The following is a 13688-nucleotide window of genomic DNA, read 5'->3' as shown; positions in this document are numbered from 1 at the left end:
CGTCTCTGCTTTTAAGCCAAATCAGACAGATGTTATAAGTTGATCACCACCCAAACTTATAATTTTACAACTTATAAGCACCTTTGGTCTCTGACCAGTGCTTTTACGATTTTATCCCTAATATTTCTTATAATCTTCAAAATACTCCTTTTAAAAACATTATTTTTAATTATTTATGTATTTTATCTCCATCGCTAGACTTTTTCTATGTAAAGGAAATTTTTATTTCATATTGGAAATGTTTTGGAGTCTAGGGGTATACCAATGGCGTACATTAGGGCTATTAAAGACATGTATGAAGGAGCCAAGATTCGGGCCAGGATAGTGGGAGGTGACACCAAACACTTTCGGATCATGATGGGATTGCACTAGAGATCAATTCTTAGCCTATTCCTATTTGCCTTAGTGATGACGAACTGACACGACATGTGTCAAGGGGAGGTGTTGTGGTGTGTGTTTTTCGCTGATGACATAGTATTGATTAACGAGACGCGCGATGGAGTTAATGATAGACTGGAAATTTGGGGAGAGGCCCTGGAGTCTAATGGTTTCAGGTTAAGCAGGACTAAAACAGAATACATGGAATGTAAGTTCAGTGATGTAACGCATGAGGCGAAGAAAGTGAAGACTGGGGAACTAGCCATACCCAAGAGATGAAGCTTCAATATATTGGGTCCATAATTCAAGGAAACGGGGAGATTGACGATGATGTTGCACATTTGTTTGGAGCGAGGTGGGTGAAATGGAGGCTCACCTCCGAGGTTCTATGCAATATGAATATGTTGCCTAAACTTAAAGGTAAGTTCTACAGAGTGGCAGTTAAACGAACATTGTTGTATGGGATAGAGTGCTGGTCAGTCAAGAATTCCCACGTTCAGAAGATGGAGGTAGCGGAGATAAGGATGCTCAGATAGACGTGTTGGCATACCTGAAGAGATATGATTAGGAACGATGAGCAAGCGAGGCTGAGATGGTTCGGGCATGTGAAGAGGAAATGCGAGGCTGCGCCAAAGAAAGAGGTACTAGAGGTTAGATGTAGCAGAAGTGAGGAGAGATCCTCCTTCTCCCCTCTCATCCTTTTAATAAGTATTCAGTTATCATGTAGTCTCTTATGATTCGATGTGTATTACTATCCGTTGCTACTTCTATTTTGATGCCTCTCCTCTTATAATCCCGCATCATATACTTTTCTTTTATTGTTGTATATATTTTGGAAATAACTTTGATGATATATCGGTTATATTAAGAAAAAAAGCACTTTTCACTTTTTTACCGAACACTTCCGCTGCTTATTATTAATTTTATCACTTTTATCCTCAGATGGAGCCATATTTTTAATTTATGAGTTTCATATCATAATTTTTTTACTTACTGAGTTCTGGATAGATTATTTATATATATTAAGCAATTTCTTAAATATAAATACAGAATTTAAGCCAAAGTTATTAGGTTCTGTCGAACCTGTAACTCAAATGGCAGCTTCGCCCTTGCTTTTATTCAAACATGTAATTACTTATATATTAAATCAATTTCAACACTTTTAAAAGTATTTTTTTAGTACTTAATATTTGTCAACTATTTTAGATCAGTCAAGCCAAATACGTAAAAATAAAAAGAATAAAATAAGATGGGAGAAAATATAGATAGATAAGACAAGTAGATGAAGGCTGAGCCCGTGAATGAGAGACTACGTGCGTATATGTCTGATCTGTACAATTTGGTTGTGGCAAATCGTGCTGTAAAAGAATACTAGTGGGGGCGCCTACCTTACGTAAGATATGGACAACTTGTTTATAGTATTGGAGAATGATACGTTCCAAGTACAAAGACAAACAAATTTGACCACTATGGTGGGTCAGGGGCGGAGCCAGGTAGGGCAAGGAAGAGGAAAATTACACCGTCTAGGCGGTTAATTTTTTTTATTTTTTTATATATTTATAATAGATATTGAATGTCTTTGTCTTATTCGTGTGTTTACTTTAATTTTTCATATTTTGAACTTCCTTAAGGAGCCGTTTGGACATGATTTGAAATTATAATTTGAAACCATGAGATGAAATCATGACTTAAAATTATGTTTATGCAAATTGGATTTCTTAAGGTGTATTTTTTCTTATAGACGTAAAAACCCCACAAATTGTGAAAACTATCAAAATATTCTCAATTCTTATACAATCTTACCAAATGAGCAAGTCATAGTGCATAACGAAATTAATACATTACTAGAAGGCCTTTCTAAAAAAAAACATCAATTGGTCCAACTTTAGTTCAATAAAAAAGAAAGTTTAACATGAATAGTAATGTAATTACTCTTTAATATAATCCTCCCACATGATAGACATAAATAAAGGTTGGTAAATGGTAGGTGGGAGTAATTGTTAAAAATATCTACCAAATTATGGATCTTTTTTTTTTTACAAAATATAAACTTATGGGTCAAGTTTTATATTTATAAAATTTTGAAACCATGGTTTGACTTTTTGGATGATTTGGGATTCATGAGATGAAATGCATGTCCAAACGCTGATTTCATCTCATGATTTCAAACCATGGTTTCAAATCGCATGTCCAAACTCCTACTTATTAGTAAAAATTTTGACTCCACCATTGAGCGAGGTGGTTGGAAATCTCTCCACGAGGTCTCGAGTTCAATCCTCATAAGGGAGTGCTAAGGCCCCGTAAGCAGAGGTGGTCAGATTTTGAACTTTATGAGTTCTATATTTTAGCATGTCGACATCAGGTGTTAGTGATGGAGTTCCTAATTTAATTTTTGTACATATTTAGTAATCTTTTTATACATTTGCATAAATCAGCCTTAAATAGAAAGACAAATTAAACAATCTCTTTTAGCAGTTTTAAAATAAAGTCTAAATACTTTAAAACTATTCTATAAAATTTTAGAAAAATGTAGTCAACTAAAGAACAATTCGGCTATCTAACAAGGACTAATTTAAACTCTTATGTCAATGGTTGAGAAATAGCATTAATATTACCACTTGTTTGTGATTACGCGTTCAGAATTAGTATAAATACATGTTTAAAGAGATTTGATATTCATATAATTATGTAATTTTACTGGCATTTCTCAATGAGGTTTTTTTTCTGGGGAGGGTTTTACATTTTAAATTTGCACCTTTACTGTTTGTATATTATTATGTTGACAAGCAATATCCTTCATGAGATTTTGACATTTTTCTGGTCATATCTTTGGGGAAATAGCGAATCTTTTCCTAGCACGAAAAAAGACAAACAAATATTATTATTATATATAAGGGAGGATCTCAAAATTTTATAGTCCTCACATGAAATTTTTTGTCCATTTTACCCCTAATTGAAGGTTTAATTACCTTGTAAGCTCTCACCTATTTTGGTAAATTTGAATAATTATGTGGGCTAATTAAATTCTAGGAGGGATGATGTGGAAGGGTGATAGTGACACCACAAAATATTATTAATTCAACCAAACTAAAAATTGATCCAAAAGTTTATTATCTTCCTTTTATGTGGAAATGATTAAATTTGTTTCAATTTTTTTTTCTATAAAATTTATTACGGACAAGTAAAAAAGTTATATACCTTAAAAGTTATATACCTTAATACACGCTTAATTATCAATTTAAAATTATTTTTCATATATATCTAAAATTGTTTGGAAAAAGTAATTAAAGAAATATTGTAGCTCTCCAAATTATAATAATAATTGAAAACGAGAGTAATCATTTTCACATTTTTTTTGATATTGAAATGTTTTACAAAAGATGAGATAATCAATGTTTTATATAATTAAGGACAAATAGTTAGATAAACATGAAACACTAAAATTACATACACGTTTAAGAAATTATAACAGTTCATAGAAAAACAAACTACAATATTTTTAAAGAAAATGAAAGATTAAAGTAAGAAAAACAAATAATTTCATTAACTTTCCAGTTCCTTTTTGTATGGTTTAATCTGAAGAAGCATCTAAAGTATTTCGCTGTATCAAGACTTTTAATTATTTAATTTTAAATGCTATCTTTATTTATAAGTTAACTTCATTGATGTTATTATAAAACAATTTGTACCATTAAATATTTTTTTATATTACTTGAATATCGTAATTATTTTTTTCTTCCAAAAAATGGGTTAGCCAATATAAGTTTAATGAAAAAAATTAAGTTGAAATCAACGTAAGGTAAAACTTAATTTGGATCAGTAAAGATTTCTCAAAAAATGTAGTAAGATAAAAGGGAGAAAAGCTTTGATGCATGCATTAATTTGTATGAAAATAAAAAGGAAGTCTAAATATATTCTAAAAAATGTTGTTTTTTAGCTTACAATTTTTTTTATATAATTAAATATCTTAGAAACATTGAAAAATTGTTAACCTACCTGTACAATTGATATGATGATACAAAAACAACACAAAAAGCAAGAGTAGGAAAAAAAAAAACATTAAAAAAATAAAAAAGAATTGCAAATGTAAATTTTAATGTAGCTTGGCCCGGGCCAAACGACACTAGTGTTAATATATTTGATTAAGCAAAGACAATAAAAGTTTACGTAAAGATTTTTCATGATTTTTTACCAATAAATAAAAGCAGTACCTGTGTGGACCACATTTAGTAAAGTGGGCGAAGAATTTTTTTAACGAAGTGGGAGAATATTTCTTAGGCATTCAATTTTCACATCTGAATTTTGCTAATTAATTTTTTCTTGATTTCCCATTCAGTGATCAGTACGCATTGAGGTCTTACTAAATCTGAATCCGAATCAAAGCCTTATATAAAAGGTAAAACACTTTCTTCTAAAGACAACCTCATACCTAAAGCTTGAACTCGAGATTTACTAATTAATGATGAAGGTATACTTATCATTCAATCACAACCCTATAAGTGATTAATGCAATCAAATTTTCATACTTCTTTCTTCTTCCATGCATGTTTGTTGCTTATTCAAAATATAGAATTATTAAGAATTAAGTTATAATGTCAACCACAGCAATTACAGTAGTAGTAGTACAAGTCAATGTTGTTGCATACAGTTTGGACATGATTTGATATAGAATCAGTGATTTGAAATCACAATGATTTGAAGTTGAAGTTTTATTCGGACATGTAATTTGGATTTCTTTAATTGTATTTTTTTTCATAGAAATAAAAACTCTACAAGTTGTGAAAACCATCAAAACTTTTCTAATTCTCACACAATTTTATCAAATGAGCAAATTATAATTCATAACAAAATTAATATGCTACTAGAAGGGTTTTCTAAATAAATAGAATATCAATTGATCAAACTTTAGTTCAATAAAAAGAAAAATTGAACATAGTTGTAGTGTAACTACTCTTTAATGTAATCCTTCTACATGATTGGTAAGAGTAAAATTTGTTATAAAAATACTATCAACTTACAGATCTTTTAATATTTGATATAAATAGTTGGTAAACATGGTTGGTGAATATATCTACCAACTTATGGATATTTTTTTTACAAAATATAAACTTATGGGTCAAGTTTTACGGTTAAAATATTTGAAATCTCAAATCATGTCTTTTTAGATTATTTGGGATTTGAAATTATGATATGAAGTTAAAATTGAAATTTTGTGCAAATTACATAAACAAAACGATGATTTGAAATGTCCAAACGCCTACTAAATAATTTTTTTCCAATTTTGAATTCTGAATGAGTTAATTAAAGAATATACGAAGTTTTATGCCTATTTTTGTCTAGAAAACTTGGTAGTTTTGCAAAACTACTGCAAAAGTGACCTTTCATTGCAGGAAAGGTTTTGACTCTTTAAACATTAGTATTGTTTACAACACCAACCATGTTGACAAATACTACCTCATTTTTCATGTTGGATCTTAATTTTAAAGCACTTAGGAGCCGTGTAATTTTATTAAGATTAAGATGTTTGAATATTAAAATGTAACTTCTAAATTTGAAAATTGAATAATTAAGGTTGTTTGATTTTTAATATATGAATGTGCACAATTTCTAGATATTATGCTTTTATTGTTCTAAAATATTTCAAAGTGGTCTTCTTATGCTTTTATTCTTCATTTGGTAATTGAGAGCCTTACTTTCTCATGACATATGGACCACCTATAAATCATTAACTGAAAAAAGAAAGCATTGGACTGGTCTATGTTTTAAGGGCTATGACTCATGAGGTCTTGTGCCAACCTAACCAAATTTTTATTGGTAATTGTCTTTGAATATGCATACACCTAGAAAGCAATGCCTACTTTAAATATGATAGGATATAGTTATAGGATCCCAACAATAATTAGGATATAGTTATAGGATCCCAACAATAATTGTGGTATTTGATCAGCTTGGACGCACTTCAATTGTTTCATCAATTGTTTCATCAAATACCTTCTAAGATACCTATTCATCATTGCATAATACTTGTAGACAGTATTTTATGTTTAGATCAAAACAACAAAATGAAGAGCATGCCTATACTTTAAATTAAAGCATGGGTTTTGGTTTGTGTCAATTGAGCTAGAAACGGATCGTATTTGAAAACACATGTTGAGAATATCCTAAAAGGCTCGCGATATCATTATAAGTACACAAACTCAAGAGAAGGGCAACGATTCATTCTTAAAACCAATGTTCTTAAGAATGACCATATGCTCATAGGCGGATCTAAAGGGTCGATTACGACTTCACATGAATGTACTAGTTTTTACCAAGACTCTTTATATACTAAGAAATTCACTAAATATCGCTAAATATTTAACTGTGAACTCAATTATAATTATAGTATTAACCCGAGATCATTGTAGAAATGAAATTTCAAATCCTATATTCCACCTCTGCCTGTACTATTTCAATCCTACGGGCAAACATGCGGGCCAAAGGATGGCTAAATATGAAATTTGCACAAAGTGGTACAAACATTAGGCAGACATCCCCCTGCTTTGCCTTCCCATGCTTGCCATAAAAAACCAAACTAGAGGCAGCTGGCAAATAAATCTTTACTAGGGAGCTATTTTACGTATATAAGCCCACAATATTTTTTATAAATATATATTAAATCTTGAACATTCTCGGCGAAATTCCTGGAGTCGCTACTGAATCACATGCCTATAGTTTAAAGCATAGGTGCTTCAGATCAACTGAGCAAAATGGATAGTAATTGTATAGCAATATCTTGAACAACCTTAAAAATCGGAGAAGGACAATGATTCATTCTTAAAATCAAAATACCGTGCATTATTTCAACCCTACTTGCAAACATGCGGGCCAAAGCACGGCTAAATATGAAATTTGCACAAAGTGGCAATTTGACAAACATTAGGCAGACATCCCCTGCATTGTCTCCTCATGCTTGCCAAAAACAAAACTTGAGGTAGCTGGAAAATAAATCTTTACGACGGAGCTATCATTCCCCTTATTGAGAAATTATACTCTACATATACAAAATAATTGTGTATCGATCAACAATTATTTTTTATAAATATATATTATCTTGAACACTCTCAGCGAAGTTCCTGGAGTGGCCACTGAACACATTCCGATAGGTTTAAAGCATAGGTGTTTTTGGATCAATTGAGCAAAAACCGATCGTAATTGTACATTAACATCTCGAACACTCATAACGAAATTTCTTGTTTTGCCACTGACACATGCCTGTACTTTAAAGCATGAGGTACTATTTTGTATCAATTGAGCAAAAACATGTCATACTTGTATAGCGATATTTTGAAAACATATCTTAAAGACGTCCTAAAGCGCTTCTGATATAATCATCACGAGTATACTAACTCGGAGAAGGGCAATGATATTCATTCTTAAAATCTGAATGACCATGTACTATTTCAACCCTAGTTGCAAACATGCAGGTCAAAGCATGTCTAAAATATGAAATTTGCACAAAGTGGCAATTTGACGAACATTAGGCAGACATCCCCAGCATTGTCTCCCCATGCTTGCCAAAAACAAACTGTAGAGGTAGCTGGCAAATAAATCTTTACTAGGGAACTATCATTCCTATTGTCTGGCACTTTTTTATTTTTGTTGAAACAATGAGTAGAGTCTTTGTTCAAATTTTGATGATAACTAAGTAGATTGCATCAGATCCTTCACAACATTGAAATAAAAGGGGATACAAAGCTCATGTACAGCTGTGTTGCATATACTGCACCTTTTCTCATTTTCTAAACACTGGTGGAGGCAAAAACTTTATCAAAGAAATTTTTAAAAATGATCTCATTGTGTCGAGGGGGTTTTAGCAATTTTTTTTTTTATATATAAACATTAAAAAAAAGATTTGGCACTTATACATAGAAAGAAATTCCGACAAAGGGGATTCAGTTGAATCTCCTTAGATAAACGTGGCTCCGCCACAACCCTCAAAGCTAGGACCAACTTGAAAAAAATAAATCAATGATACATAATCTATTACTCCTATTTAGTGTTTACACTAAAGTAATAGATACATGTCATGTATTTATACATGGATTACTCAATCATGACTAGTTAAATATTGTCGTTTCATTAAATTACTTATTATAAACTAATGTGATTTGGTATAATAATACCAAATTAAAGGAATATAAGTCGATCAAGAAGGCGTTAAATCAATGGTTAGTTAGGTCGTTGGAATAGTTACGAAGATTTGACTGGCAACATATATATGCACACGTATTACTTTTCTTTTAGTAATAATAAAGCCCTTCATTATTATTATTATGAGCTAACATAAAAGAATAAAAAATTTGGATTCAAAAAGTTTGCTCACAAGGAAAAAGACGAGGGTGGTGAGCAGGTGAGGTGATGATCAAGACAAAAGAAATGTTCACTGGATACTTTTTGATACCCTTTGCCTATTTGTTCTTGAATTTTAAACTAAATACATTTATATTAAATCTTTAAATTGTGACTGTAAAGATATTTCATATATATCCAAAAGATGGTCGATTTTCCTAACATTCCCAGCTTCAGCAATAAGTTTTTTTTTTTTTTTTCTTCTTAAAAAGAAGCAATAAACTCAATTGTTATTCAAATCGTAAATGAATACATCATGAATCAAAGATGGGGATGCGCAATCCACTCCATAGCATCAGACATAAAACCTGTAGCCTGGGCTAACATATTGGCACACTGATTCGCTGATCGTTTTTCAAAAGACAAGGATATAGATGTAAAGTCATACATGAGTGCTTTACAATCTTGCACAATAATATCAAAACAAGAATTGCCGCTCTCAATTTTTTCCAATGCTTGCTTCGCCAAAAGACAATTCATCTCAACAACAATCGGGGATGTGCAGTAGTAGTTCTTCAACTAGCTCAAAGCTTCACGGACTGACAGGATTTCAGCCATTAGCGCATCATATGAAGCTTTAAGTGGTGAGCTAAATCCTCTGACAAAATTTCCACGAGTATCATAGATCAACATACCAGCCCCTGCCTTTCCAGAGATAATATCACACGAAGCATCAATGTTGCATTTTAGAATACCCGGATCAAGACAAAACCATTTAACAATAAAATCAGGTTCAGACACAGAGTAAATATTAATACTAATAGGTGCCGCAGTCCACTCTTGTCAGAAGCGACTGGCTTGATGTATGACAGTGTCTGGCCGTGTATTTTTGCCATTCCAGATCAGGTTGTTACGAGCATTCCATATCTCCCAGAGGAGCATGATAGCCTCATGAAGTTGATGACGCGTCACAGCATGTACTAGTGTCTTAAACCAGTCCATTAACGAGTTTTCCGTCGGCCGCCAACCCAAACAAGACTTGAGCTAAACCTGATTTGCTGTATTACACTTTACTAGACAATGAAAGATGGTTTCGGCTTCCTGAAGGCGTGCAGGACAAACATACTGCTAAAGGACCTTTCGAGCAAGTAAGTTATCACCTGTTGGTAATCCTCCTTTCAATGCACGCCAAGCAAAATTTAAGACCTTTGGTGACATTTTGGCTTCCATATTTTCTTCAAAATATACAGTATATCTTCCTTGTCTATCTAGCCTCTACATCCAACGATCATCCCAGGTGATTGGTTTTGATACAATTTATCTCAGCTATAGTAAAGAAGGTTACATTTTCTTGTATCATTATCTATCAAGTCCGCAACAAAAAGATTCATGAACCCATCATCTGGAGCACTTTGAATAAACATAGATTGGCCAGTTAGTAGCCATGGGTCATAGTAAATCTGTGTATCAAGCCCATTTCAATTCTCTTTGCACATCCCTTCTGAAGATGATATTTTGCCGCACAAAGACACCACCAAATAAAGCTAGGATTTGACCTTTCCAAAACAATTTGAAATGATATAACTCGGTATTCTGTAATTTAATTAACGGAAAAGGGCCAAATATACCTCTGTACTATCAACAATAGTTTAAATATACTGTTACACTTTCAGTATAAAATACTCTTCGGGTTATACTTTTGTCCCAACTATACCTCTCTTATTATACTTTGACACAAATTTGCCTTTAATTTTAACTGAGGGATATATGTGACAAGCTCAAAATAAAATGACCCACCCCAATTTTAAATACCCGATTCCTTTAGAACCCACCCGTTTAACCAATCCCCGACCCATTTCAAGCACTTTAAGTTTTTTCTTTTCTTTTCGTCTTTTTCCTGGGTAGCTAAAAACTTAAAAAGAAAAAACAAGGGATTTATACCTATGTTTTCCATATAAAGATTCAAAAAGAATTTCCTAAATGAAATTCTCTACTAAGATAAATTTGTGTATGGAGAGGTACTATTGAAACACCCCTGAAAAAAAAAATAGGTGCTATCAGCGAACTTCCAATATCAATATATGCCTCCCATGAATCAAATAAACAGAGAGAAGTTTATTTGGGATTATGAAAGCACTAAATTATTGCCTCGCAATAACCTGAATTTAAATTTAATATTGGCTAAAGTATTCTTTGTTAAGAATATTAGAGAATTTCCTAGTACTTGTTAAGGATATCTGTATTGATATCTGAACTTCTTGTAAAAGCATCTTAAACATTTCAAAATCGAGCAAATTGACTATTTCATAAAACATTTATTCAAGGTCGATAATAATGTTAGCAAATTGATTATATTTTGATGCTTTTTTTTTTCAATTAAAAAATGATAGTAGTAATATCAGATAATTGTAAAACAATATACTTCTGTCCAAAAGTGAAGGAAACCACAATTTTTCATTTGGTGAAAAACATTTCTTTTTAACAAGCAAAAACAAAAACAAAAACAAAAACAAAAAAGACTTTTCGTTAAACATTTTCCAGAAATATATTTTCTTTTTTCCTTAAATAAGTGCATATATGATCTAATTTCATAGGTTGCTCCTTTATTGTCATAGTCCTTGATGTTGTCGTTCCCTTTTGTGAATCTGATTTATTTAAATCAGTATATTTGTAAGTGGCCAAAAAAGCTCATTTGGCAAATTGTGTGAAACTCTTTTTATTTCACAAACTAAATTAGTTTCACTAACCAGGACAAGAAAAAACTTAGGCTACCAGAATAAAAAATCTGTTTGCATAAAACAATTATAAAACTTCAATTTAACTAGTGTAAAAAAATTAAATTAATGAAACAGAAGCTTTAGAAGTAATTGGGATCAGACTGACGTGCAAAATTTTGTTCAGCAGAGCACATATGACTGAGCCTCTGATATATCGATATATTCTCATCATTTCCCAACTACAACAGTTTTTGAAAAACAATATTTATATAGTATGAAAAAAAAAAATGAAAAAGAGTGTAGTGGAATGGATAAAAAATTTCTGTCAGCACAAATCTAAATTAGTTAGGCCAGTAAATCTTGTAAATCAAATGATATTAGAAAATAAAAATTATTTCACCATGTTGAAGAGATATTACCCTTTATATCGTTTGGGCTTTTGTGAAATAGACCAAATAAGAGTCCCCATTGTATTTGGAATTATCCAAAAGATTAGATGCATCTTTGAGATTGCATCATTGCCATCTATACTAATAACAGAAGCTTGGAGTTCACTTCACTAAATTCTAGTTGTGTTTTTTGTTGATTGAACTATCCTTTCTGTTTCTTGATATTTTTCGTTTTTCACTGAATATAAAATCTTTAAATTTTTTGAAATAAAATTTGTATATTTGCAAAAACTATAACCATCTTCAAGTCCAACTTCCAAATACAGTGAAAAATATTTGGTTTTCATAGCCAAACACTACTTAGAAACTACTACCTAAAAAATATACCCCACTTCATTTCACAGGTTAATTTTGTTCTGAACCAAGAGAATCCGCATATATAGCTGCACATTATTATATCATCAGCATCATAGACAGACTATACTACATATTAAAAAACTCCAATTGCATCTACGCTCTAGCCTAGAGTTGCCTATAATTTCTTATAATGTGTGTAGACAAACTAAAACATCCATAAACATTAATAGAATCTGCAGCACAACATAGCACATTCAATGATGATGATAACACACAAGAATCTATTAGGGGCTCCAAATAAGAAACATTAATAGACAAAGTTGAACTAGGGTGTGTTTAGTAGGAAGGAAAATTATTTTTCTAGAGAATGTTTTTCAAAATATTTTGACCAAGCAAAAACGTAGGAAAATCGAAAAATATTACTCATATTTTTAGATGAATTGGGATCAGACTGACGTGCAAAATTTATTCAGCAAAGCACAGATAAACTGAGCCTCTGATATAATCGATATATTCTCATCATTTCCCAACTACAAAATAAAACCCTCAGTTTCCAAAAACTAAAATATATATACATATATATGCAAAAAGTTGAATAAAATTTATTACCACACACAATGAAAAGTCTTTTATCCTCACTTGGAGATCTCCAAGTTAAAAAAAAAAAAAAAAACTCTAAAGAGCATTTCACCATTATAAAAAAAATAAAAATAAAAAAAATACATACATTTCACCTTGTGGAAGAAAAATAAAGTTCTATGAACTTAATTTTTTTAGAATTTTATGGAGAGAAAGAGCTACTGAGGTTGCAGTGTTTGCAAAGTTGCAGCTTTATTTATGATAAAAATTTGAAACCCTAAACCTAGCTGTAAATTTGGTGGGTATTGGGCCGATGGATATAAATAGGCCCATTGTTTCGTTTGGGCTTTTGTGTACTAGACCAAATAAGAGTCATTTTTTTGCGGCAATCCTGCGAATTGCCCTTCGTTTGCGGTGGTCTTTAAATTTTGCCCCTCATATTTGAAATCTTTAAATTTTGCCCTTCGCATAAACCCATAGGTTCCTGTGTTCGAACTCTCGCTCAGTCAAAATTTTAAAAAAAATTCGCAAGGCAAGTTTAAATTTCGCTATGCCCCCAACTAAGATACACTGAGCTGAAGGAATTACCAAGTTTTGCCTGACCCGCATACTTATGCCTTATGGGCAGACTTGGCATAAGTATGCCGGGTCCCATAACTTTGGTAATTCATTCAAAAGTTTATCTTAGGATCCGCATAAAAGTTTGCCCGTTAAAAGTATGCCCACCGCATAACTTTGTGAAGGAATTACAAAGTTATGCCGACCCCCGCATACTTATGCCTTATGGGCGCACTTGGCATAAGTATCTTGGTCCGCATAACTTTGATAATTCCTTCACAAAGTTATGCCGGTCCGTCATAAAAGTTTGCCCGTTAAAAGTATGCCCCCACCGCATAAGCTTTGTGAAGGAATTATCAAGTTATCTGCGGACCAAGAT

At 31.9% G+C, this 13688-nt stretch overlaps 3 non-coding genes across 3 annotated transcripts; all 3 read right to left on the bottom strand.

Annotated features, from left to right (window-relative positions):
• Positions 1–10713: 10713 nt before the first annotated feature.
• Positions 10714–10835, bottom strand: LOC132055051 (small nucleolar RNA snoR83). The gene has a single exon (XR_009414514.1). It is a non-coding gene; the product is annotated as a small nucleolar RNA snoR83 (small nucleolar RNA).
• A 740-nt stretch (positions 10836–11575) lies between these two features.
• LOC132055040 (small nucleolar RNA Z122) lies at positions 11576–11666 on the bottom strand. The gene has a single exon (XR_009414503.1). It is a non-coding gene; the product is annotated as a small nucleolar RNA Z122 (small nucleolar RNA).
• A 945-nt stretch (positions 11667–12611) lies between these two features.
• LOC132055039 (small nucleolar RNA Z122) lies at positions 12612–12703 on the bottom strand. Its single transcript, XR_009414502.1, has one exon. It is a non-coding gene; the product is annotated as a small nucleolar RNA Z122 (small nucleolar RNA).
• Positions 12704–13688: the final 985 nt, after the last annotated feature.

The sequence above is a fragment of the Lycium ferocissimum genome, chromosome 4 (assembly GCF_029784015.1).
Source record: "Lycium ferocissimum isolate CSIRO_LF1 chromosome 4, AGI_CSIRO_Lferr_CH_V1, whole genome shotgun sequence".
Lineage (NCBI taxonomy): Eukaryota > Viridiplantae > Streptophyta > Magnoliopsida > Solanales > Solanaceae > Lycium > Lycium ferocissimum.
Note: the sequence above shows the minus strand (reverse complement) of the source record. Positions and strands in the feature narration are given on the sequence as shown.